The sequence below is a fragment of the Phoca vitulina genome, unplaced genomic scaffold (assembly GCF_004348235.1).
Source record: "Phoca vitulina isolate PV1807 unplaced genomic scaffold, GSC_HSeal_1.0 scaffold7, whole genome shotgun sequence".
NCBI lineage: Eukaryota > Metazoa > Chordata > Mammalia > Carnivora > Phocidae > Phoca > Phoca vitulina.
In genome coordinates, this window is record NW_022589710.1 from 6676619 (window position 1) to 6700951 (window position 24333).

Genomic DNA, 24333 nt, shown 5'->3' on the forward strand with positions numbered 1-24333 from the left:
GGAGGTTCCTCAAGAAGTTGAAAATAGAGCTACCATACGACCCAGCAATTGCACTACTGGGTATTTACCCCAAAGATACAAATGTAGGGATCCGAAGGGGTATGTGCACCCCGATGTTTATAGCAGCAATGTCCACAATAGCCAAAGTATGGAAAGAGGCAAGATGTCCATCGACAGATGAATGGATAAAGAAGATGTGGTGTATATATATACAATGGAATATTATGCAGCCATCAAAAGGAATGAAATCTTGCCATTTGCAACGACGTGTATAGTACTTGAGGGTGTTATGCTGAGCAAAGTAAGTCAACCAGAGAAAGACTTGTATCATATGATCTCACTGATATGAGGAATTCTTAATCTCAGGAAACAAACTGAGGGTTGCTAGAGTGGTGGGGGGTGGGAGGGATGGGGTGGCTAGCTGATAGGCATTCGGGAGGGTATGTGCTATGGTGAGCGCTGCGAATTGTGTAAGACTGTTGAATCACAGACCTGTACCTCTGAAACAAATAATACACTATATGTTAAAAAAAAAGAAGATAGTAGGGAGGGAAAAATGAAGGGGGGAAATCAGAGGGGGAGATGAACCATGAGAGACTACGGACTCTTGAGTAACAAACAGGGTTCTAGAGGGGAGGGGGTGGGGGGATGGGTTAGCCTGGTGATGGGCATTAAAGAGGGCACGTTCTGCATGGAGCACTGGGTGTTATACACAAACAATGAATCATGGAACACTACATCAAAAACTAATGATGTAATGTATGGTGATTAACATAACAATAAAATAAATTAAAAAAACTAACTGTACAATATTTATAATAGAACCAAGGAAAGTGATAATGTTTGTTGTTGTTATTACTTAGTTATAAGTAAGTTAGTTATAAGAAAACCAAGATTTTCTAGTCTACTCTGTTCTTTATCAAAAACTCCGTATGAGGGACCACTCGGATGCACAGTAAGCCTGCTTATTGTTCTGCAATTTCTGCTTAGTTCCTGTAGCTTCAATATAGCTCACATGATTTCTAATTGGCTCTAGCCAGATCCTGAAACTAAAAATGCTACACTAAGACTTTCTTCCCTTCCAGTGTTGTGCATTCTCTGATATAAATATTCATTACACCTAAGATACCTATTATTTTTCTTCAAAACTAACCTATATTTGGTGAAAGTAACTCAACTAATTTTTTAAACAACTCCCTTGTACTTATTCATATTATGACATTTTTGTGTTAATTTCATGTACTGTACTAGGAAAAAAGCAAGGACCACAGATTTGGATGTTGGCATTGATACTGTGGAATTCCATTGTTCTGGTTGTACTGCTAATGATCCTTTGGTTCCATGGATAAAAATCTCATTTCCTGAAAACCAAATCCCAAAGGAGCTGCTGTATTTTTTTTCTTCTTTGTACTGATAAGCAGGCATTTCATCTGATTTAAAGGATCAAAATGAAAACAATTTCTCTCAATTACTTTGATGTTCCCCAAGACAGGAAAGAATTTCTTCACCCCCTGTAAAATGCTATACAGTTTCTGGAAAGATTGCTGTAGCTTTTGGAAGAGTTAGTAGTGGCCAAAGATAATAAAACCACCTGCCACCCCACCAGAAGTAACATTTAATAAATTGGCCTTTCAGTTCACTCCCAAGGGGCCAGATGTCCTCAGCTGAGCTCTCAGGCAAGAGCAGCTTTGGCCCTACCTACAAAGACCTCTTTACGCTTATATTAAAAAGGCATCTACAAAAGCGCTTATGGATATCTGTGATGCCTTAGAACCTGGATTCAGGTTATTGGGTCATAGAGAAATGTATTTATTTCCAGTAAAACTGAGTAATTGTCTATTGCTGTCTCTCATAAAGGCAGAAGTAGATAATTTACAAAGACGAAATCTGAAAAATGGTGAGAGAGAGCAAGTTCACCTGATCCCAAGAGAGAGAAAGAATTAAAGAATGAGACGTTGAGAAAAAAAAAAATCTATAAAAGTTTGTGTTCTTTGATGAAGGGTAGAGCAAAAAATGAATACAGGCTCCCCCCACTACCCAAAAGTAGGGCATTCCTAGAAAACCTTTTGTAAGCCAAAACGTTGGTAAAGGGAAAAAGCAATTACCATTAATTTACATGGGAAAATTGTTGAGCATTCTCAGACACAGAAAATAACCCTTCTTAGGCTCTTCTGATGCCTGAGGACACATCTCGCTAAGGGATGCACAAAATAAGTCGAGATAAAGCACAGATGCTCACGTACAGTTCAAAGCTGTAGAGACTAGATGCTGACACACTCAGTGAGTGTAGTTCAGGGGAAGGATATTTGCAGGGCCCCTCTCACCGCCTGGGATGCATGCTGCCTCTATAACTGCCCCTGAAAAGCAAATGCTCAACACTATTTTTGCTTTTTGCCTTTTCTTGGTAAAAGCAAGAATCCTCTTCAAATTCCTTTCAGTTAGCTAAAATAAGTACTAATGTAGGTCTTTCATAAAAGCAAAGTGGATCATTAAGAACTTTCAAAAAGTGAGGGGGGGATACCTATATGTAGGCGAAATCTTATACTATGACTTATATACTATGAATTATACTATGACTTTGCATTAAATAGATTAATTGCTTTCATTTATCATACTTATCAAAGGTCATAAAATATAAATATATCTTAAAAATATATAATATATATATAAATATATAAAAAATATAAAACAACGATTTTTTAAGAAGAAAAACAATGGCACTATACTAATACCCTGTGACATAAATTATTCCAGTATAAATTTATATTTTTATTTTTTGGGTGCTTGGAGAACAGTGGTAAACGATATGGAAAATTTCCCCCAACTTCATGAAGATCTAAGATACCCTTCTCTGTTTTCTCAGCTGAAACTTCATGAATTTCCTAGAGTTGCCAGAGGCAATCCCCCCAAAATTAACTTCCTGTTCCCTTTGCATTTCTATGACCCAGTTTGCCAATAATCACAACACAGTAAAGACGGAAGAAGTCAGTGTAGGAAATGTTTTAAGTGAGACATCGTGAGAGAAGTTCCTATTTGACTTTTTTTTTTTCAAAGATTTATTTATTTTGAGGGGAATGGGGAGGAGCAGAGGGAGAGACTCTCCAGCAGACTGCTCACTGAGCACGGAGCCCCAAGCGGGGCTTGATCTCACCACCCTAGATCATGACCAGAGCCGAAATCAAGAGTCTGGCACTTAACTGACTGTGCCACCCAGGCGCCCCTTCTATTTGACTTTAAAAGAGGGTACAACAAAACCTCAGGAGAGGAACCTGTGATATCTGAGAAATCTGGGCCATCTAAATAGGCCAGCAACTGCAAGTTGTCAAAACCCCCTATTGTATTCTTGAAGCAACTGGGAATTTATAAAAGGGCTCGGTCTGTGATTATGTCATTTCATCTGGGTCCGGTCATTGCACTAATTCATATTCCTTTCCACAGGGAGGGAATGGGTGCATACAAAAAGTAGAACTGAGACATTTGAATTGAACATGATATTTTAAAGCTCACTAAATATGTATATAAATTTATATATAAATCTTACTCTAAATTCATAGAAAATAAAATTCATTAGTTGAGACTGAAATGCATTAAGAATCAAAACACTGTCCTTCACAAAACTTCAAATACATTTATCAGAATTCACTTTACCAGCAAAACACTCAAGGTGTATTGCACTCCAAATTGCACCCATTTCCCTCATCCTATTTAAAGAAATTGTTTGTCCTCACGAGAAGCATCAGCACTCCATGCATACACTCTCACTGGAATGGCCTCCAGGTGAGCTGTTCTTCACATTGTCAGGTTCCATGGGTAATCTCCATCCTCTTAGGCAACATGTCAGCAGCATTTGCCCCCCAGGTGATCACTCCCTCCTTCCAACAAACACTTTCTTCCCTTGGTTCCAGAATAGTGCATTCTCTTGGTTTTCCTTCTACTTGAAAGGCTACAACTTTTCAGTCACTATTACTGAATCTTTCTCATCTTTCCAACCTATTAGATAAATGCCGGAGTGGTCAGAGCTCATTCTGCAGGAAGTCTATTTTCTCTATTTATAATCACCCTAGAGGATCTCATCCAGTCCCCTGGCTTTAGATACCATATATACTCAGATGGCACAAATGTTTACCTCTAGCATTGAGCATTCCTCTAAAACACAAACCCATCTATCTAACAACACTCAACATCTCTGTGTGGCTACATCTATGAGATTGACAATAGAACTCTTGACTACTCATCCCTGATTTTTCCCCTTCACTGTCCCCATCTCAAGAAAGGGCACCAACATCCAGTTGTTTGGGTCAGAAAGCTTGGAATCATCTCTAAATTTTCTCTTTCTCTCATTTCACATGGAACCCATCAACAAATCTTATTAGCTCTGCAATACAAGCATGAGATACTCCAAATCTAAAATCTGACATCATTTCCACTGCTATCTCCCAAGTCCAAGCCACCATCTCTTGCTCATACTGCCATAACTGCTCAAGCCACCCGCTCCTCCTGTTGGCTGCACAATCTTCTCTACACACAGGAATGGGAGTCGCCCTTTTAAATCGTCTATCAGATCAGAGCCTTCCGATGGCTTCCCTTCACACTTAGAATTATCCTTCAGTCGTAACCAGAGCCCACAAGGCTCTTACGTCTCTGCCCTCATCTTCTGCCACCCTTCCTCCACTCTGGTCCCATTACCGTTTTTCAAGTAAATCAGAGATAGTTCCTCCTCAAGGCTTTTACACTTGCCCTTTTCCTCCTGCTTGAAATACTCCTCTTCTCAATATTTACATGGCTAATTCCTTCATGTTGCTCAAGTGTCACCTCCTCAGCAAGGCTTTCCCTGACCACCCTAAGTAAAATACAGCTCCTCTGATGCCTTTCTTTTTTCTTGTTTCCTTTTACTTCAGAAAAATCGTCACTACCTGAAGTTATAGATCTATCTTCATTTTTAAAAATTATTATCTTCTCAACCACAACATAAGCTCCATTAAAGCAGGAACTTATTCCATCTGATTCACTATTATAACTCAACAGCCTAGAATAGTGCCTGGTAGGTAGTATGTGCTCAATACATACGTGATGAGTGCATGAATAAATAACACAACAAAAGCAAGCTATTTTACCTCATGAAAGTATTAGAGGAATTGGTTAACTATTACATCACTTTTCTTTAATTATCAACCCAACCGCAAGTTGGGTAAGTACCGAAGTACCGAAAACTAATTCATGACTTCTCAATAGAGGTTTTAGAATCTATCCAGAGACGTTTAAAAAAAATGGGTACCTAGCTGTCCACAGATTTAAAGAGATGATCTCTCTTCATACTCTAAATCCACAACTAAAACATGTCAATGACCTGTATTTATTGGGACGATCTGTTCCCCTTTGACTCTTAAAATAAAAACAGTCTTTATTTTTAGAAACCAGGATTTCCTTTCCTTGCAGAGGTTACAGCCAGACACAGTCAAACACTCAAATGTTTACAATGACTTTGGCAGACTGCTCACACTGAAGAAGCATGTTTCCCCAATTTAGAAACTCCAGGTCTCTGAGGGTCTAATTCTCATATTCTGTGCCACTGTGGGTATTTCCTCAGTTGACTTATCAGAGTATCTTATCACCTCTAGAAACTTTAGATTAAGCAAAGAAAAGTGAATATGCTGATTCACCAAGTTAATAGATAACCACCCTATGTTGGTTCAGCTCACCTCTCTCACTTACCAACTACCACTTTCCACTCTCCCCTCAGCCACTCTTCTTGGGAAGCATCAGCCATGAAGCACAGCTAGACTCGTGGTCTCCATTCTTGCTGTTCCTTTTGCCTGGAACACTCTTCCACCTAACAGTCTACTAGCATACACCTTCATTTAATTCAGGTCTCTGCCCAAATATCTTTACATTTTTAACTCACTGTGTATACATATAGGATCTCTCTAATCAGTAAAATGTGCCCTCACTTGAAGAGGGACCATGTGTTTGATTCATTGTTGAATCCCAGGACCCAGGACAAGGCCAGGTGCAGAGCAGTTAGTCAACTAATGGTTGTCAAATGAATGCTCCATAAACAGCATATCTCCATCATTCCTTCCCAATTCCCCCCATTAGTCACTGAATGAATTTTCATTTACTTTGGAACTAGCAGCCTATTTTGACACTCTTAAAATACCCTCTCCTTCTGCCCCTCGCCCTCTCAAATAAATAAATAAATCTTTTGAAAAAACAGTTAAAGCTATAATTATTGAATACATATAATGTGCTATGATTTCGGATTTTATTTTTTTTTAAAGATTTTATGTATTTATTTGACAGAGAGAGAGAGACAGTGAGAGAGGAAACACAAGCAGGGGGAGTGGAAGAGGGAGAAGCAGGCTTCCTGCTGAGCAGGGAGCCCGAGGCGGGGCTCGATCCCAGGACCCTGGGATCATGACCTGAGCTGAAGGCAGACGCTTAACGACTGAGCCACCCAGGCGCCCCTGATTTCGGATTTTAAAATACTGGAGAAAAATAAACTGAAATCTCTACAACCAACCAAAATGCATGCTAAAGGAATTAAATATAAAACAAATAGTTAAATAAATAAATGAGAAAGAAATATAAGAGTATATCTGTCTGGGGAAATCCTTTCTAATCATTTAAACCAATAAGCCTTCTGGTCCAGGATGACAGATGAAGCATACATATTAAAGTTTCATATCCAAAAAAAATTAAAAAATAAAGTTTCATTTCCACAAATTCTGAAACAATAGTAAAGTACAAAGGGAATTTAATCCATATTACCCCGAACATGGGATTGGAGAGAGCAATGGAAGAACCAAAACTTCTAACAAGTATCAAGAAGATGACAATCTGATGGAAACAGATCATACATAGGTTGTCACCTTTCCTGTGCATATATTTACATGGAGACTCTGACTGTGATTTCCCTCAGTATACAGGGAGCAGGGGTCTTATATGCATCATTCACTTCTACGTCCTCAGCACCTAGTACATTCCAGGTACATAAGAGGTGCTCAATGCATATTTTTCTATTGAATGAATTAATAGCCATCAATAGAAAATTAAACAAAGATGAGTCATTTTAATGTATTCCTATACCACCTTTAAAATTCAATGCCAATCACAAAAGAAGTTCTCAATAAATATGTTCTGAACAAATGAACAAATGGTGGAAATAAAATCTTTAATGTTGTGAAAAATTTGCCCTGATGCTCCGTTAAGTGAAAAAGATCATAAAATAGTATAGACAATGAAACCCATATGTTGTTAAAAATAAAGGCATTCATACAAAAAGGACTTGAGGAGAATCCAAAAATATCAACTGAAGATATATCTAGCAATGGGATTATGAAAGACTGTATTATCTTTTGTGCTTTTTTGCATTTTTCAAGCTTCTCACTACATATGTATAATCCCTTTGTAAATAAGGGGGGGAAGCTATTGTATAACAGAAGGATTTAGTCCTGCCGTTCTCTTGGAAGTACTATGCTAGATCTCTTCTCCCACTCTGTAGCCGGCCAGCTCACACCATGTTATGTGCCAGACTGTGGTCCCACCTTCACACAGGAAAGGAGGGAAAATGGAGGTGTGACAAGGAGGCACTTATACAGACAGACAAGAACCAGGCTATGGGCTGTGCTCTGCATTCTAGGACAGAATTTCATAGCCTCTTCAGGTTAGAATATATGCCAGATACATCTGTATGTGTGCATATATGTCTATGTTGGGAGGGTATGCAGGTAAAGGTGCTTCCTCCACCACGGTACAGTCACGAGCACCAAGATACAATCATGGAAAGACCACCACCAAGGTCACGCACGCAAGTCAGGCACACCTGGCTCAAGTACCTACTTATTGGTCATTACGGATCCATACTTGGTGTCAGCTTCCTTACCTATGTGCAAAAAAATCATGTGGCTATCTGGATCACCGGGTGATATATGGAAGCGCTAAATTACTACACTGTCCACCTGAAACTAATATTACACTGTATGTTAACTAACTGGCATTTAATTAAAGCTTAAAAAAGGATGAGGCATGCAAAATAAGCTTTCTCACTGCCTTGATCCCTCAGGTATCTTCTGCTTTTATTCAAGTTTTGTAAGGCCAAAATGTCTAGAATATGGGCAACCATCTTATGACCAAGGGGATAAAGCCAAAGGAATCATAGAGATACTATCCCCGCAACCTGAGATTGTGGAGCAGAGGAGAGCCTACAGCCCCCTACCTGCAAACTCCATGTTAAATATACTTATGTGCCTTATCGTTCAGTATTGTTCTGTGGGTTTTCTGTGACATGGGGCTGAAGGCATCTATGATGGATGAAACACATAAAAATGACCACTAATTATTTCCTTCCCTGTATCCATGTCCATTTAGCTGTCCTGTAATTTTCAGTGCCCTCCCACTCTGGCTCTGAGATTGACCATGTGACTTGCTTTAGCCAACAGGATATAAGCAAGCGTGATTCAAGCTGTATAGATTAGCATTTGTGCTCTCTTGCCACCCCCTGAAGCCACTGCTGCCACGTGAACAGCACACACATGCATACGTACACACATATACACACACAAACTGAGAAAATTTTTTTCCAGTATTCAAAACTATTATTTGGTTCAGCAAAGAACTCATTCATGTCACTGATGAACATGTGAAGTTCTGATAACCACCTTTGTTGCCCCATTTTCATCTTACTCATTCACATAAAATTATACACCAGTGGTCATGTCAGAACTACAATTGTTTATCATTTGCAAACATAGGTTGCAACCATAGGATACAAGAGTTTAAAAAAAATAGACAAAATTATTTTATGAGATATAATTGGCTATATGGAATTTATAACAAAGGGTATTGCACATTTTATTATTATTTGTAAATTATATGCTATATTACATTTTATATCATTAAAACTTACAATAGTTTTTTCAGCATTTCTTGTTAAACGTTTACCAGCATACTACTATTATATAATGTGCCATCTTGCCCCCTAAGTCCCAGAGGCTGAGACAAAGAAGAGATTCTTCCAGTTCTCCATCATAAAAAAAAAAAAATAATAAAATAAATTATTTTCCTCAAGGAAATGGTGCTCAACTCTTTAGAAAAGGATGACATAATTAGTAAAAGTGGGCTGCAACTTCCTTATAAACCTGCAGGAAAAGCTAGAATAATGGCTGGAGGTAAGGTGAGGAGCTGGATTTCTAAAAACAAGAACTTTTTATTTGCATTCCTCTCCAGGAATGAACAATTATTTTTTTTCTTTTTATATCCAGGCTCTCTCAAATGTTTGCACCAATTAGGAATAGGAATCAGGTAACAACTTCTTATGTGGGCCTCATTTTTGAGGACCTGTGAGGGCATCACCAACTTAACATAAGGCCAAAGGCCAAAATAGGGTATTAATTGATAACAGTGATTCAATTTAATTTTTCCATCTGTGAAATCATCAAGAACAACCTACAGTACTAAAAAAAAAAAAAAAGTAAATGTACTTAGAAAAAAAACTTTCCTGAAGCCTGATTTTTTTCATAACCTTTACTTTCTCTTGCCAAAATATGTGCATGAAAATAAGATCAAGTAACCTAGTAGTTTATTCCCTCCCACCATTTTCCTCCCGAAGTCATATATAGGAATAGAGTGTGGGAGGTGTGCAGGACAGATCTCCAGGCTGAGGAAAATCAACCTCTTAGTAGAAAGAAATGGGGAGAGACCTTATGTGACTGTTGGGAACAGGAAAAATGTAGGAGAAATAACAAGACGGTAGGTTGTTTTTTTTTTTTTTTAATATAGAGAGAAAGGAAAAAAACAAATTGGAAGACAAGTTGATGCAGTGAAAAAAAATCATGAAAGGACAGAGCCAAAAAATGTAAATGGCAGTATAGACAAAATTAAGTGGCATATAAAAGAAAGAAGAGCAAAAAAAAAAAAAAAAAAAAAAAAGAGCCAGAGAGAATGATTAGTTTCTAATTTACTGTGCCATGATGAGTATTTCAGAATCCATTCTGCTAATGCTTTCCAAACCCTTCTCCTTAAATTTAAGGAGCTGGCATTCTTCCCCACATTTTAGGGGTCTGGGTCCTTGAGTGGTTCTCAGTGTGATAATATCAATGAATGAAGTCAAAGGAGGCTGGTGTTCACACACTATCACATATTCTGTTAGTATACTTTTGATATCCTGACTTCTTGAGACATTCCTGAGACAGTAGACACTTGCTATTTTTGGCAGATAGGATTCATTCTTCCTTCTTTTGGAAATGATATCTATGCTTCCTGCTTCCTTTGGCGTGTCCTTTTTTTTCTCTCTCTCTCTTTTATTCCTATAATTTACTTCCTTTTCTCTCTCCACCCCAGGGAAAGCCATTGTAAGATGCTTCGTGTGTATCTTTGGTTTGTATATGCATTCATATATCTGATTTATAAAAATAACATTATGCAACATATCATTTTAGTCCTTTTTTGCTTTTCAGATGTATCCATGTTGCTATATGCACATCAAATCCATAGTTTCTACCAGCTTCATTCTATTCCTTGGTGTCCACTATAAACTACTTATCTACTTTTCTAGTGATGACACCCAGATTTCTACCAACTCACTGCCCGCCCCCCAAACAATGCTACAATAAATATGTTGATCCCTGCTCCTCATGTAGCTATGCGAGAAATTTCTTGAGGCCATATGTACCCAAACTGCTGAGTTATAATATTTGTATAGTTCAATTTAACTAAATAGTACCAGATTGCTCCCTAGGATGGCTACACCAGTCTACACTTTCACCAGCAATGCCTGAGGCTTCCTAATTATCAAATCCTCACCAATACTTGGCATTATCCAGCTTTAATGTTTTTTGCATTTTAATAGGTAAAAGGTGACATCTCAAAATTCCTTTAGTTTGCATTTATCTAATTACAAAATGATTTGATGTTGTGGGCATTAGGAGTTTCTTCCTCTGTAAGTTAGCTGTTCATATTGTTTGTTTATTTTTCTTTTGGTGTTGCTTTCTTTCTGTAGTTGATTGTTTGGAACTCTCTGTATTCTATATATTGGGTTTTAGATATTAGGAATATCTTCACCCATTTAGACACATGTTTATTAACGTCCCTGACGGTGTCCTTTAGTGAGCAGAAATCCTGTAAGTGATGTCATAAAATTCATCAGTTTTTCATTTTATGATTTCTGTTTTGAAATTTTAAGATGGCCTTCTTCCTTCTCTCCATTACAAGACCGTCTCCTAATTTTTTTTTTATTCAATTTATAATTCCAGCTTTCATACTTAGGTCTTTCATCTATTTGAAATACACCTTTGTGTATAAGATTAAAAATGCATGTTTTATTTTTTCCATATTATAAGCCAATTTTCCCAATATCATCTACTAATTAATCCATCTGTTCCTCATTGATCTGTGGTACAATTCTTTATCATATATAAAATTTTCCCATATATATCAGTTTAGTTCTGAGCCCTTCATTCAATCTTTTCAGTCTACCTCTCTGTTCTTATACCAATAAAACTTTAAAAAAAATTATATGACTTGGTATCATCTTAATATTTGATGGTCAAATCTCTGTTCTCCTCTTCTTGAGGATGATTCATTTCCTTCTGAATTTGTATTTTTCCATAAAAAATTTGTAATAAAATTAGTATTTTTTAATCTAACTGAAACTGTGATCAAGGTTAATTTAGGGAAGTTTGACATCTTTATAATATTAAATTATATCATCCTAAGAGCATGGACTGTCTCTTTTTATAAACATCATCTATTATACTTTTTATTAAAGTTTTAATATTCCCCATGGAAGCCTTACACAAACTCAATTATGTTAACTTCTAGATATTTAATGCTTTGTATTGCGCTTTTTTTCCCACTGTAATGTCTAGTTGATGTCTCCTAGTATAGAAAAATATTATTGATTTATGAAAGCTGATCTTGCATCCAGGACCTTAGTTGACTCTTTTAATGGTTCTAGTAGTTTGCCTGTAAATTCTTCAGGGATTTTTTCTTTTAAGATAGATGGTCATTTCATCTACAAATAGCGAGAGCTTTACCTCTCTCATTCCAATATTTCCATTTCTTTTTTTTTTTCTAAAGTGTTGTTCTTTACCTGCTCACTTTTTAATGTTCCAAAATATGTACTAAACTTTTCCATGAAATATAATTATTTCTACAAGTTTTTTGTACATGCTACTTCCTAAATTAAGAAGCACCATTCTGATTCTTTATTCCCAAGATATATTTTTCATAAACAGGTATTGAACCTTATCAAATGCTTTCCTGGGATCAATCAAGATAATCATTTGATTTTTTTTTCTCCTTTGATCTAATAGATGAATTATTCTTTTTTTAAAAATATCAAATATCAAGTTCTACTTTATCATGATGCATTATTTGTAATACACTATAGGATCTGCTTAGCTATTGGTTTACTTTGGGTTGTGGTGTCTACATGACATGAAAAACAGACCTATAATGATTTTTCCTCTGTTGTGCTCATCAGGCTTTAAAGTTAAGATGTCACTAGTCTCAGTTAGTGAGCTGGACAGCTTTTGCTAATTTCAATTTTCTGGAACAAACTTTCAACAATAGGAATTAGAGTTCCTTAAAAGTTTGGTATGATTGACTTATAAAGCCAACAGGCCATAGGTTATTTGTTTTTAATAGTTAATAGTTAATTGGTTAATTCCAATTTGGAACCTTGGAATCCTAAGGGGAGAGGCTGGACTTTAGGGGCTCACTGTGTAGACTGGAGCCAAATGTAAGGTCAACTAAGCCAGGAGATAAACCCTGGTGGTACTGTGTGAGTCCTGGATAAAACCAAACCCACCCCTGGTCAATATGGTTTGGTGTACCAAGTTCCTCAAGAAAAAGTTTTTCAACCAGTTTCTGCATTTGTAATTACACAGTTCCTAAAAACTTGGTCTTAAAGCCTCAGCCTGTAAACTTGGATCCTCCCTGGTTCTTTGTGGATTACTGACCTCCTGCTCCTAAAACACTGCCTGGAGGAAGCTGATGACTCCCTGGCCCTTGGCATGATATCCTGAGCCCACATTTTTTGCTTGTTCTCAAATGTGCTGGGACAGAGCCTTCTTACTCAATAGCCTTGATCTCACTTTCAGACCTTGGCTTACTTTTGACCCTGTGAACAACCAGCTTTCTCGTTAGCTCTCCACCCAATCAGCATAGCCACACAATGCCTAGGTCACAGTGTCACAGATGTGCAGATAGAGTGGAGATTTACCAATTGCCACACACATTTTTCACTCAATTTTTATAGTTAGTGTGTACATAGTTAGTGTGACATTACAGTTTCATAGCCTAATGAGAAAAAAAAAACAGAAAAAATATCTTGATATATAGTCATATCTTTATCTATATCTATAATGGTAATACATATATATTTTTTCCTCTAGTAAGTTTTGGCACTCTCAATACCCCCACTGAGTTTCTAGAACATATGATATCATTTCAAAGACATATGACAGAGAAACAATGTTTAGATTTCTAAAAGTGACACAAACTGAATTTTAACTATAACAAACTGTTGTACCAAGCTATGTTTAAAAACTTTACATTTAGAAACAATGACACATGCTGCCAAAGTCTGTTTGAAGTGTTCTCTCTGTACTATGCATAAAGACTTTCTATGTTTTTAAATCAAAATTTAAATCAAAAATTGATCAGTGATGAAGGTATATTCAAGATTTTGAGGATTTCTTTTTGTACACTTTGAAAACATACACGTGGTAGTTCCTCTTTTACAAATTAAACTTTCAAGAATAAAAGCAACATTTCAAAAAAAAACCCTAATATTCTTTGGATATTGCTTTAAAGCAAGACAAAACTTTCACCAAAACTGCCCTATGTCCGTCCTTTATTCTATCCTTGATGGAAGAAAACAGGACCAGTGTGGATATGGAGTACTCACGTGATTGAAGGAACTTTGCCATTGGTCCTTCCTAACCTCACTGCAGGCTAGAGTCTTTACCAAGTAATCAGAAAGCCTGAGGTTCTGCAGACAAAGCTCTGTGAGCCTGCATAGTGGCAAAACCATAGTAGTAGTCCCTTACTTGAGAGATATGTTATTTCAGAAATTATGTGACAGGCTCAGGACTCATCAAAACAACTGCCCTTTGAGATAGCTGTCATGAATTTTATGAAAAGGGCAGAGTGGCCATGGACCAATTTCTATGCTTCTTTTAACTTAAATATATTCTCTGGTAGAACAGACTTTTCGACTTTGAAGCCCCTGTGTCTTAGTCCGTTCAGGGAGGGTGGCTTATAAACAATAGAATTTATTCTCACAGTTCTAGTCAAGATCTGATCTAGTCAAGATCAGAGTGCCAGCATGATCGGGTGAGGGCCCTCTTCTGGATGGCAAAAATCTGCTTCTTCACAGGGAGGAAGGGGATAGGGAGCTCTGTGGGGTCTCTTTTTATAAGAACACCAATCCAAAAAAACAACACAAATGAATAAACAAGGAAAAAAAAATAGTATCAGACCTATAAATACAGAGAACAAACTGATGGTTGCCAGAGGGGATGGAGATGGCGGGGATGGGCAAAATGGGTAAAGGGGAGTGAAAGTTATAGGCTTCCAGTTATGGAATGAATAAGTCTCAGGAATAAAAGGTACAGCATAGGGAATACAGTCAATGATATTTTAATAGTGATATATGATGACAGATGGTAGCTACACTTGTGGTGGGCACTGCATAATGTATAGAAATGTCAAGTCACTATGCTGTATACCTGAAGTTAATGTAACATTATGTGTCAACTATATTCAAAAAATTTTTTTTCTTTTGAAAGAGCACTAATACCATTCAGGAGGGTTCTACTCTAGTGACTTAAGCACCTCCCGAAGGCCACACCTCCTAATACATTGGGCATTAGGATTTTAGCATATGAAACTTCAAGGAAGACACAAACATTCAGCCCACAGCACCCTTATCATATAAACTTCATCTTTTTAATTTTAGATTTATTTATCTGTGTAGTCAAAAGACTAAAAATCATATAATTATAACCCAGAGTTTTCAACTGTATAAAAAATAATGATTGTAAGATATTGTATTTGGTTATTAACAAAGATCAGCAGAGTTAACATCATATTGCTAGTAAGCTGGAACAGCTCCATATCCCCCTTAATGAGTAAGTGAAGTCGGTTAGCTGTTTCACCAGTCTCAGGTTCTAACATGGTGCCTGGGCATACAGACAAGCATCACATTAACTCCTAAGGATTCTGGAATGAAAGCTCTTTCCTGCTTTCAAGGAGCTCCCAGTCTAGTAAGAGAGCTCGAGAACCACGCACGCAGTCTTCACACAGTGACGAAGCTAATGCAGGGTGCCAAGGGAGCATGGATGAGGGGGGTACCCAGCTCCACCTGAAAGCTACATGGAGAAAGTGTCATCTCACCTGAGTTTTGAAGCATGAGGTGAAGCTGCACAAAGAGCGAGGGGCATGTGCAAATATATATGCTCCATGAGAGTGACTAAGGATTGAGTGTAGCCATATCAAATCATATTTCAGGAAAATGGCAGGAGAGCTAGGCAGGGAATAGTCCTTGATTGCTACAACAAGGACTTTTTGTTTTAGTGTGGACACAAAAGAGTTTGATTTTTGTTGTTGTTGTTTTTAAATAGAAACATGGCCTGATCATAAATGAGGTTTCCCACAGACTGGCTTAAAGGGAGTGAGAGTAGGGCAGCAATGACCCACACAGGAAATGCTGAGGGCCTTCCCAAGGGCAGAGCAGCAGGGGAACAGAGAGGGGCAGCAGACTGGATAAGGAGGGTGAAGCGTGCATAGGGAAATGGCAGAGTGGAGACATCACTCAGATATAGGGATTGAGCCACCAGATGGTTCATGTTGACATTCTTTGAAATTAGGAATCTAGGGGAAGAACAGACTCGAAAGGAGATGAGGAATTGTTCTAGGAGCTATGAAATGCCAGGATACAAGGTCTGTTTCCTGGGTGTGCCTCACTTTCTGAATGCTCTGCTCAAAAGCCAGTAATTTTCTGCCAAAATTATAGTTTCCTACGGGGTAAATAAAAAGCTCTTCTCACCAAGAGAGGAGGATAAAAGCAAGGAAAGTAAAAAAGAAGATACGTCAATGAGCAGAGTGAAGAATGTGAAAGAAGAGAAAAGTGAAAGTGGTTGTCAGAGCAGAGGGGTGTGCGGGGGAATGAGCGAAATAGGGGAAGGGGATTAAGAGGCATAAACTTCGAGTTATAAAAACAAACAAGTCACAGCAATGTACAGCATAGGGAATGTAGTCAATAATATTGTAATAACTTTGGGTGGTGAGAGATAGTAACTAGATTTAGCATGGCGAGCACTGAGTAATGTACAGAATTGTCGAATCGCTATGTTATACACCTGAAAGTAACTGAACATTGTATGTCAACTATACCTCAATGAAAAAATAAATTATTTCTCTTGGTTCAAAAGGAAAGAGCTTGGTTTATTATTTATTATTATTATTATTTCTCTTGGTTGGAAAGGAAAGGAAAGGAAAGGAAAGGAAAGGAAAGGAAAGGAAAGGAAAGGAAAGGAAAGGAAAGGAAAGGAAAGGAAAGGAAAGGAGGGAGGAAGGAAAGGAAGGAAGGAAAGAGGGTGGAAATGCTAACCACAGAGTAGAAAGACCATAGAGTATGAGCCAAACCTGAGCAGTTGTCCAGACATGACTCCAAGGTGGCTATTACAGTGAGTCTTCAAACCCTGGTGACCCAGCCAACCATGAGAATAAAACTTCCAGACATAGCTGGCAGTTCAGCAGGAGGTCAGAGACCTCAGACATTTCTTTTAGTAAAAGCCTGTTCTCTCTCTGAGGAAGCCAAGGAGGGAAGGGATTGAGCAGGGTGTATTTTACTTCTTTTTCCACATTTGCAGATAGCTGGCAAATGTATAACTGTAGAAGTTTAATTGCAAGATCAGGACTTACTTATATCCTATATATAAAAAGTCAATTCCTTAACTGAGTTTTAGAGCACAAGGGTTCAAATTCCACCAAGGTGTTGGGTGTAGTTCATACTTTATCTTGTTGGCCAATATGTTAAAATGGGGAGATTTCATATAATTTCTGATTTCTCCAAAGCTGGGACCAAGAGAGGCCTCCCTCTTCAGATGCAGAACATGATGATTTTGAAACCTTAATCTATCACTCTTGAATTGTCACATCAATTATTTTTCATACTGCAGTTATATTCATTTGATAGAAGCACATTCCCTTCCAATAGAAATAAGTTTTTAAAGTTCCTATCCTTAAGAATTCTCAATTTAGGGGCGCCAGGGTGGCTCAGTTGGTTAAGCATCTGCTTTCGGCTCAGGTCACGATCCCAGGGTCCTGGGATTGAGTCCCACATCGGGCTCCCTGCTCAGCAGGGAGTCTGTTTCTCCCTCTGTCTGCTGCTCCCCCTGCTTATGTTCCCTCTTTCAATCTCTCTCTCTCTCTGACAAATAAATAAAATCTTAAAAAAAAAGAATTCTCAATTTATAAACTTTATATATAAGAATAAAGCTGTGCTACAGAGCAATAGTATGTCAACATTGTACAGATGGTGTCCATTAGTCACGTGTGGTCATTTTGGTCTTAACCATCACAGGGTTCTAAAGTCTAAGGAGACCTGTAATTGTGTTGGGTTTTAAAGGTTCCACAGCTGTAGTTAGTACACACTACTGAGATTAGGTACATAGGCAGTGAGGGTGGAAGGTGCTAGGGAGGTGAGACATATTAGTAGGAAGCAAACTAAAGAAGAGGAAAAAATGAAAAAGAGTAATTGAGACTATGCCAAGTACACATGGAATTCGCCTCAAACAGCATGTGAATCACCTGGTGTGTGGAATGCACAGGGCTCATATAATGGACTCTAATTAATTAAAAAACAGCAATCTTTCTATTAGTATGAAAGGAAGCTCCATGATTAAACTGGTCACATTCAAAAACATGTGTTAAGCATCTTCACACTTTAGGTAACTTTAACCATTGTCCTAATACTAATTTGAAAATGTAATCATTCTAGAAGCCACCACAGATGGGGAATGAACTGCAGCACTAGCCCTCCTCATTTTGGCAGTGGTTTGGAGCTTGTGCAACTTAGTGACACTCAGAGTAAGTTTGCGAGTTATTTTAGCACAAGAGGGAGGCTTCTATTCAGATGCACAACACTGTACTTTCACGTAAGAAATGTGAGAGCCCACCAAACACACAGAAAATAGAAGAGCCACAGGCTCAGTGGCAGAAGTTGGGATTGCGTGTCGAAGGTGCCAACCTCACGTGAGCAAAGAACTGGTGCGTTGTGGCAAAATTCACTGAGTGAAAACTCTTAAAAGAGAGCACTCCTACAGAAAACTCCATACATATATTTTCCTTTATGACTAAGAAACTGCATATTAGTCACTGGCAAATATTTCTTATTTATAAAAACAAATTCCAATTTTTTCACATTCAGAGGCTTATGGACAAAAGTTAAAATAATCTGGCTGACCTACACTTGATTGTAAACACATGCAAAGGCTTCAGAAATACAGACCTCCCCAATGTTAATAAGAGACTGTTGCATCCAGTGAATGGGCAAACAGCATGGTTTACTATTTTTGTATGATGGCAGTTTTCAATAGCACTCTTACTTTCTTTTTAATAGGCAGCATTCCATTCAGCCAACCCCAGATTCCCTCTTTCCTCATATTGGAGAAATTGTTCTGCATTCTATTTTGTAGAGTCGCTGAGTTATGCCAATGAGAGAGCTCACACAGTTCAATCCTGCTTGCACCAGCGGTTCATTAGAACAGCTTCTGGATTTCAAATTCACTTTAAAGGGACACTTAGATTTCACCGACTAGAATTTTCTCACCTTCAACTAACATTCAACACATTAGCTAAAATACATATTGGGCAATTATTTCTTGATTACTACCCAGAAGCTCCATTCTACTGAGCCTTACAACATAACTCATTCCACTTCAGTCTTTCTAGATCCTTTGCAACATAAATATAAACACACATATATATATTATATATAATATATGTATTACATATATTATATATAATAGATATATAATAATAGCTTCTTGTTAGTTTTTGTTTTGGTAGCTTATATTTATATAGTTACATTGTAGAAGTTTATCTTAAACTCTTACAGAATTGGTGGTCCTAGGCACACCCTTGTTCGCTAGATTTTATGTTTTAATTTTAATTACCATTTTAACCTCTTATTTTAAGTAACCAGTATTGAAATCCCTTTAAAATAGAAAATGTTTCCTTTCCTCCTTAAGTATAACTTTGTTAAACATAACTTGAAATTTTAAACATTAGCTTGAAGTCACCATAATAAACATCAATAATTACTGAAAGCACCAGAGTGGGCCATCAAAAGCAGAGGCATTTTAAAGCCCTGGGCTCAATGCTCAAATTCATCAACTAATTTGGCATTGTCTCAGCCTTGGATTGCTTATCCACAAAGTGGGAATAAGAACACATTTCTCATCTGGTTGTTGGGATGACTGAGTTAGATAATTAACAGTACTCAAAAAAACAAGTCTTCATCATTTCTCTAGAAGGCTGGAGTGTACTCAGAATCTGCTGAGGTAGGTGAAATGTTTGCTTCCAATCTAAATAGCACCACACTACTGCACTTTAGAGTGCTCGGGCTTGATTTTATTACTTTTGACTATTTGCCTGTCATGGTTTCATAAACTCATGCTGTCACTGGTATCATTATATTAGCCAGTGGTCTAACAGGTAAAATAAAAAGGGAGCACAGGATTCAATAAATAAAAGAAGCCTTCCTGTACACAGAAAAGAGTTCTTCCTCTTGTGAGCAAACAAGTGAGTTTCCCAAAATAAAGAGGTTCCTGAAGGAAAATGGGAAAAGAAGTGTTTCAAACTGATTTACAACAATTGGGCCAGGCACAACTGCCCAATTCTTTTGATAAACATATGAGTAGCATCGGATAATCAGCAAAATTATTTTAATGAAAACAATTCCTAGACTGAACTAGACCACAAGTTCAAACAAGCATTAGCAAGAAGGCATACACCATCATGCCACCTGTTACTGCAGACTCTTCAACTCCCCTCTCTCAGTCTTTTTTTTTTTTTTTTTAAGATTTATTTATTTGGGAGAGAGAGGGAGGGGGGGGGGGGGGGGGGGGGGGGGTAGGTGGAGGAGGAGGGGAAGGTGGGGGAGGAGGGGAGAGAGAGAATCCAAGCAAACTCCGTGCTGAACACGGAGCCCAGTGCAGGGCTTGATCTCACAGGCTTGTGATCACCACCTGAGTCAAAACTAAGAGTCGGACTCTTAACCAATTGTACCACCCAGGCGCCCCTCCCCTCTCTTAGTCTTTTTAGGCACTCCACATACCACTCTGCATGAAAGATTTACCATTCCACAAGAATCAGCTAGCCCTCTAGTCAAATCAGAAGACAGAATGCTCTTTGAGTGGACCCACTGGAATTCTCAATCAAGGGGCTTTACTCTGAAGGGGTTAGTTGTTCTATTTGCAAGATTCTTATACACTTCATTCCAAGGATGGAGGTACCTATACAACTCCTAACAAACCGCACTTGTCTCACCACTGAAGAATTCTAGCATCCATTTTACTAATTAATGAATTCTATGGTTCATATCTGTATGTAGTTCATTTATATTGATACATTTGTATATATTAGATGAGTTTTGTGGTTCAATATTTGAAGTGTTCTTAGTGATCATTTTAGATTGCAGACTCCCCTTAAAAGTCCTTCTTATATAAATAACTATGCCTACAGTGGAGAGTCAACTTCAGCACACACATATTACTCTCTATACTGAAGTATTTTAAAAGTAAATTACAGATTAGTAATGAGGAGGGGTGGTTGTGATTATTGTTAATTTTGTGTTCCTTGTGGTAGGGAGAATAAAAGGCAAAAACTTCACATCCAGGAAATGTAGTTCCCATGGCCTTGGATGGTGCCCCAGGGTCTTCCACAGGTGTTCAAGGTGCTCAGGACATGGTTTGCACCTCACAGGAGCCATAGAATGGACAATGGGCTGGGAATTGAGCACCTAAAACCTAATTTTTCCCCTGTGCCTCTTCCTGCTGAAGAATCTGCACAGAGAACTGGCTACAGTAGCTCCTCATCTAGTTAACACATACTGTCTGGTGACTTTTGGCTCATCCTGGATCCAAATGCAATCTAGGCAAATCTAAATTACCCCTCTAATTTGTTGATTATAATCTGCTTTAAATTCATAAATTAGAATATTCTATTTTTTTTGCAGATAGATTGATTTTGTTTTTACAATGATACTTATTCTGCAGAACAGAATCATCTAGGGAGACTTATCTTATCCCACAGACATAATGAATCAAAATGTCCATGGTGAGACCCAAGAATGCATAATTGAGGGGCTAAAATGGGGAAGATCCTATTTGGTTCTGATGTACACCCTTGATAAAGAACCACTGGAGAACTGCCAGTTTGCCATAATGACGAACTACAGTTTCAAACCAATCTTCCTCCACTGGGGAGATATATATATATATGCTGGGTAGGTTTTTTTTTTTTTTTTTTAATAAATCACTTTAAAAGTATCACAGAACTAACAAGATAATAAGTAATCATTAGCTCAATACTGCAGGAACCCAGAGAGATAAGCTAGCATGGAAGTTTTCTTTCCATGAGTCCATTAGCCAGTTCTGACAAATTTTAAAATTCCTACAGATCTGACCTTTTGTCTTCATGGCCTCACTAGCAGAAGGTAACAGAAGTCAAAGCCCCAGACTGACACAGAGTGGAGGATTTAACAGGAGATCACCCTGGCAGAAGCAAGTATTGTTTCCTTTTGGAATCCCAACTTAAATTTAGAGTACAGGTGAAATAGAATGGATTTGTAGCCCAAATTGGCATTATGAAGATCCTCCAAAGAAATTCAAGCCTTAAGCTTGGTTGGTGCTACATTCAAAGTGTCGCCTTGTGCCCAGCAGAAGCAAATATGGATTCTTTCCAGAGGAAGTTAGCTTAATTCCAGAACTCAGCTAAACGTGACTATGTTCAAATAAAGTACTTCTGTTCATTAAAGACATCATAAAGAGGGGCACCTGGGTGGCTCAGTCGGTTAAGCGTCTGCCTTCGGCTCAGGTCATGATCCCGGGGTCTTGGGATCGAGCCCCGCATCGGGCTCCTTGCTCTGCGGGGAGTCTGCTTCTCCCTCTGCCTCTGCTGTTCCCCCTGCTTGTGTTCCCTCTCTCTCTCTCTGTCGAATAAATAAAATCTTTAAAAAAAAAAAAAAAAAGACATCATAAAGATAGGGAAAAAAAGGAAGACAGTGGATGGGAAAAGAATTTGCAATACATGTAATAGACAGAGGACTAGTATCCAGAATATAGATAGACATGAAATATATATAGATGCTTCACAAAGAGTAAATCTAAATGGTGAAAATACATGAAAAGGTGGTGTACCTCGTTAATAATCAGGGAAATAAAAAAACAAAGACACAATTAAAGATGCTACACACACTCCTGACTGCTTGATGTTGGAATGGGACATGTTTTTGAGAATTAAGAAACAGAACCTCTCATGCCCTTCTAATATTAATATAAATTGATTTTAAAAAATGCTTTGGAAAGCATTTGGCCTTTTCTAGTGAAGTTGAAGAAACTCACATGCTATAGAAATTCCACTCTGGGGTATACACCCTAGGGAAACTCATGAACAGGGAACATCAAGAGATATATTGGTACAATAATGTTCTTTGCAGCACTTTTCTTGACAGCCAAAACTAGAAACAACCCAAAAGTCCACTAACAGCAGAATAGATAAATAAATTGTGGTATAAACACACAATAGAATATTTTAAAGCAATGAGAATAAACAAACTACAACTATACACAATAACATGAGTAAATCATTAAAGTAAATAAATCATGAAAAAAGGCAAGTCACTAAAGTACCTATAGCATGATTAAATTTATATGAAAGTCAAAATCAGGTAAGACCAACCAATATTGTTTAGGTGTACATATGTAGTGGTAAAATTTTATTTTTTATTCTATTTTTTTAAGATTTTATTTTTAAATAATCTACACCCAGCGTGGGGCTCAAACTCACAACCCTGAGATCAAAAGTCATATGCTCCACCAACTGAGCCAGCCAGGCACCCCGTAGGGGTAATTTTTTTTTAAAGATTTTATTTATTTATTTGACAGAGAGAGAGAGAGACAGCGAGAGAGGGAACACAAGCAGGGGGAGTGGGAGAGGGAGAAGCAGGCTTCCCGCTGAGCAGAGAGCCTGATGTGGGGCTCGATCCCAGGACCCAGGGATCATGACCTGAGCTGAAGGCAGACACTTAATGACTGAGCCACCCAGGCGCCCCCATAGGGGTAAAATTTTAAAGAAAAAGGAAAGGAATGGGGGAGTGGGAGAGGTTATAATTGGAAGAGCTGTCAATGTTCTTTTCCTTGACCTGGTGATGACTGCATGAATTTGTGCTTTATAATATTCATTAAACCATACTTTCAGCTTTATGGACTCTCCTGGTTTCATATTATATTTCATAATGAAAGCAATATTTAAAAAAGAAGAAGAAAGAGGAGTAATAGGAAGAGGGAAGAAAAGAAGGAGAAAAGAGAAGAAAGGGTAGGAGGAAGAAAAGGAGGAGGAGGAGAACAGGAGAAGCAACACTGATTTAAATCCTGAGTTCCATAAGACCCGTGACCGTATCTTTTCTCTTCAGTGTACGACGTCAGATCAGCTCTTACCATATAGTCCCTTCAGTAAACCCTCTCCACTGCCCCACTATGTTCATTGTAGGCTCTAATTTGGCCATTGTCCTGACTTCTGGTTCTCTTCGACAGCTTTCTCAATCAGTGAAAAACAATGACACTGTTAACACATCCTGAAGTAAGTATTCAAGGAGCAGGGGAAATAGGATGACACTTGCTCAATACAATTTTAGCCTCATTTAATCTTACAGTCATCATTCTTACAAGTATGATAAGTACCTCAACTGTGGCTTTCTTTCCATGGGTGTTGTCCATGAATCTCACCAATGCTGAACGGTGCTGACAATACGGTAATCGATGTCATGCTCTCCAGATATAAGGAAATATGTGACTTTTTTCTCAACCTCAGCAGGAGTAGAAGTACTACCTATAATTTATAATATGTATACTCCCATGGACTTATTTTTTGAGTACCTTAAAAAAATTTAGTTGCAAAAATGTGGCTGCTGAACATAATTCATGACTAATAGATTTTGAAATAAATAATAAATAATTGAATAATTGAAATAAATAATAAATTTTAGGGACCAAAGAATGTGATTCCTTAAAATGTGAAACTTTAATTCAGAATTTAAGATTA

General features: G+C 37.8%; 1 protein-coding gene across 5 annotated transcripts in view; it reads right to left on the reverse strand.

Annotated features, from left to right (window-relative positions):
- The window catches only part of PRKD1 (protein kinase D1), a 317005-nt gene that overhangs the window by 165986 nt on the left and 126686 nt on the right, over positions 1-24333 (reverse strand). The window lies entirely within an intron of this gene.